Source organism: Oncorhynchus nerka, linkage group LG7 (genome assembly GCF_034236695.1).
Source record: "Oncorhynchus nerka isolate Pitt River linkage group LG7, Oner_Uvic_2.0, whole genome shotgun sequence".
In the NCBI taxonomy this organism is placed as follows: domain Eukaryota; kingdom Metazoa; phylum Chordata; class Actinopteri; order Salmoniformes; family Salmonidae; genus Oncorhynchus; species Oncorhynchus nerka.
Genome location: NC_088402.1, coordinates 66,550,903 through 66,554,991, shown reverse-complemented (window position 1 = coordinate 66,554,991; position 4,089 = coordinate 66,550,903).

The window sequence follows — 4,089 nt, the reverse complement described above, 5'->3', positions numbered from 1 at the left end:
AGCGGTAGTTGACATTGGTCAATGTGAGAGCTTCCCTGTTCCTCTCCCAGTCTGTGAACACGAAAAGTTGCTGTGAAGCGCAAAATGTATGTGACTTCTGGTGCTTGTTAGTGCTGCTAATGCTTTCCTGACACTTGAGGAGAATAAAGAGAAGCCACCGAAGTCCTATGTTGATCATCCATTCACCACATCCTTCCCAAGGTTAAAGAGGAGCCTATGAGTCATTTCTCTCTCTTAAGTGTGAAAATCTCCTCTTAACACTGCGATCAGAAGTGCCAACACCGTTTCCATCTCTCCATCGTGTCAAATAGTCCTGCTTCTTCTCAGCTTTGGAGCCAGTGTGAGCAATTCTGTGGCTGTCAGTGCGTCACGATGACACTCGCTGGGGGAGGGAGAATTGAGAGGTGGGCTACAACGTGGGAGCGCAAAGGCAGTTAGAAACGAAATGCGAGAAGAGGGAAAAATAAATTATCCAATATATTCTTTACTACACACACAAGGCTAATGATATTACGTTGTGTGTGTGTGTGTGAGAGAGAGAGAGAGAGAGAGAGAGAGAGAGAGTGAGTGAGCGGTGTGAAATCTATTTGCTGCTCCCTTTTTCTTGAATAGAATAAACACCACTGTGAGGCTGTCATTTGTAAGCAAGGCTCTGGCCACAAGTGCTCTACAGGTATCATGGTTGCTGTGGGGTTGCCTCTAGATCCCCACTCCTGATAATCCTCATGCCAGCCACTCCAGCGTGCCTCCCAGCAAGAGCATTTTGCTCCCGGGGAAAGAGCGTGTCTGAGCATTGAGCTGCTAATACACAGCTAGGTGATGCAAATTCTGTACCACAGCAAGGAGGCAGTGTGTGCTTTATACACTCTACATCTGTTATACAATTTCATTTAATAGCCAGTGCTTGTTGTGACATTCTGCATTATTTCTGTGAAAAAAGTTGGAAATGTATTGACTCATATTTTCTTTGTAGAGCATATCTGGGATATATAATTGTGAAATTGTGTACTATTCAATTCTGTGGGTATATGTGGTTTATCATGTTTATTTCACTTACTTGTTTAATAATAGCATAAAGCTCAATTTTTCACAGAACTACTAATAGCTTTTTGTCCCTCAATGTTAACATCTTAACAATAGACTAAGTAAAAGTCAAGGATGTCAAGAACATTGTGTTTCAGACAATTATGCAGATTCTCTGACACCGTTTACAATTGATTCTAAGACAAGGTAAATTAGTCGGTTTATTGGGAGGGCACTTGAATGCTAATGAGTACAAAATGTGCTTCCATGGAAGTGTTTGTATCCGCACAAATTAATGCCGGTTTTGCATTGTTGATGTATCTTTCTGTTCACTCTATGATATAACACAAAACACATCTAATCATATGTTTTAAAGGTAGATTAAGTTGTATGATTTAGATGCACAAAGAAAACAGTATAGTGGGTCAATTACCGCAACAATAAGAGCTTGAAGCGCGAGGCTAAACTTCTCCGCTGTTTTGCTCCCGTAACTACCACGTTGTAACAGTGTGAAGCGAATCCCTGCACATAAGCAGATGTGACTCTGTGAGAGCGAACTATTGCATCTCGCTATCGCAATATCTGCGGTGCTGCTCGTGGCAACGTAATTTTGTCTTCCTTCAAAACCTCAATTATCCTTATTTTACCTCAATTATCCTCATTGTCCTTTATTTTATTTAATAAACACAGATTTTCCTGTTCATGCACGTAGAACTTATATGAGTAAGTATGGAAGGGTCGACCCACATAAATAAATGAGTCTGGATGGAGATCAGTGCAAATGATGGGCAACCAAAAAAAGACAGTTCGTCGCTGACATGTGGCTACTGCTCCTGTGAGGAAAAGAGTGAAGATAAAATGGAGTCCGTTTTCAATCTCAGTACATTATACAATAACATTAATGCACGATATGGTCTTGAATATTGGTCCAATATACTATGCATTTGTACCACATCTTCAATACGAAATGTGCAAAGATTCTTATATTGACCTTAATGTTTCTCTGAAGTAGATATGCTTGGGCCAATAAAACAAATTAAATCTAGGCTATGTAATTGATTTTAAAAAACAGATGGATTCCCGAAGTGGTTATGAATTTCGAATGTAGATCATTTACCCCACGAGTGACTTCGGGCAGGAGGAGCCCGCATCTCAAAGAACATCTCAAACTACTAGAACACAGCTCGGACACCCATACATACCCAAGAAGACAGTGACCAAAACATTACCCATACTAAAAATGCTAAACATTTGAGAAAATTTACATTTTCTCTCATGTTGAACTAACAGGAAGTCTGTAAAGACCAACTGAGTGGACTGGGAGCTCAACTTGACTGGTGGTTCTTTGAAAATGACTACTAATTATATTTGCTAGCATGCTACAGTCAAATTTTGGCACCAGTAGACCACGCCCCTCTGCGAACAGCATTCTGTGATGTTGGCTACAAGGCCATGCTTATTTAAATTAGGTAAGAGAATAATAAGTTACCATTGGTGTATTAAAATGAGTTTTTTGTGATGTCACAAAAAGTCCTTAATAATCCCACTTCCATCCCCCCTTCTGAATCCAATTGTTTGAGATGGAAAGGGGACCAGTAACTTTATGATCAATCTTTATCAATGTAAAAGCAACAGTCATGTTTCATACTTTGTTCTTTGGTTTCATCCAAACATAATTCAAATTTCATAAAAAACATGATTTTGACTATTCGGGACCTTTAAGCATTGTTGTGGACTTAATTTGGTTGTTTTTCTATAAAACAAAGTGTGATTTTAATAGTGAAAACCTGAAAAAAATAGGACAACTCGGAGACCTGTGGGAAAAAAAACAGGGAAAATGCCCCACCCCAAATCTAAAGACACAACCTTAAAATCAAAAAATATATATTTACGGTGACCGCACTGCAGTTTCCCCCAGTGGGTCACGACCCCGACATTGAATACCACTGCTGTCAGTTGTCTATGGATATGATATTACAGCAATCCATGATTTGGTTTTGTTGTCCACTGTTTCAAATGCAAACTTTTTTGCATTTGTGGCACAAATCCAAAGCACGTCAATGGTACCTATATTAGCATTTTCACAGTTCATGTCAAAATTATCCTAAAGTATATAAAAATGTATTGTGTAACTCAATCAAGTCACTTATAGATAATTTGGATATGAATTATGAAAATGTTAATATAGGTACCATTGACTTGCACTGGATTTGAGCCACAAATGCTAAAACATTAGCATTTGAAAGAGTGTCTAGGTAAAAATTGAATCAAATTTTATTGGTCACATACACATTTTAAGCAGATGTTATTGTGGGTGTAGCGAAATGCTTATGTTTTTAGCTCGGCAGTGCAGTAATATCTAACAATTTCCCAACACATACCCAATGCACACAAATCTAAGTAAAGGAATGGAATTAAGAATATATAAATATATGGATGAGCAATGTCAGAGCAGTATAGACTAAGATACAGTAGAATAGTATAGAATTCAGTATATACATATGAGATGAGTAATGCAAGATATGTTAACATTATGACAAGTGACTAGTGTCTTCCATTTATTAAAGTGGCCAGCGAATTCAAGTCTATGTATGTAGGCAGCAGCCTCTATGTGCTAGTGATGGCTATTTAACAGTTTGATGGCCTTGAGATAGCTGTTTTTCAATCTCTCGGTCCCAGCTTTGATGCACCTGTACTGGTCTCGCCTTCTGGATGATAGCGGGGTGAACAGGCTGTGGCTGGGGTGGTTGTTGTCCTTGATGATCTTTTAAGCTCCCTGTGACATCGGGTGCTGTAGGTGTCCTGGAGGGCAGGTAATTTGCCCCCGGTGATGCGTTGGGCAGCCCTGCATTTTTGGGCGGTGCAGTTGCCATACCAAGCGGTGATACAGCCAGACAGAATGCTCTCAATTGTGCATCTGTAAAAGTTTGTGAGGGTTTAATGTGGCAAGCCAAATTCAGGCGCTGTTGCGCCTTCTTCACCAGGCTGTCTGTGTGGGTGGACCATTTGAGTTTGTCAGTGATGTGTAGGCTGAGGAACTTGAAGCTTTCCACCTTCTCCACTGCG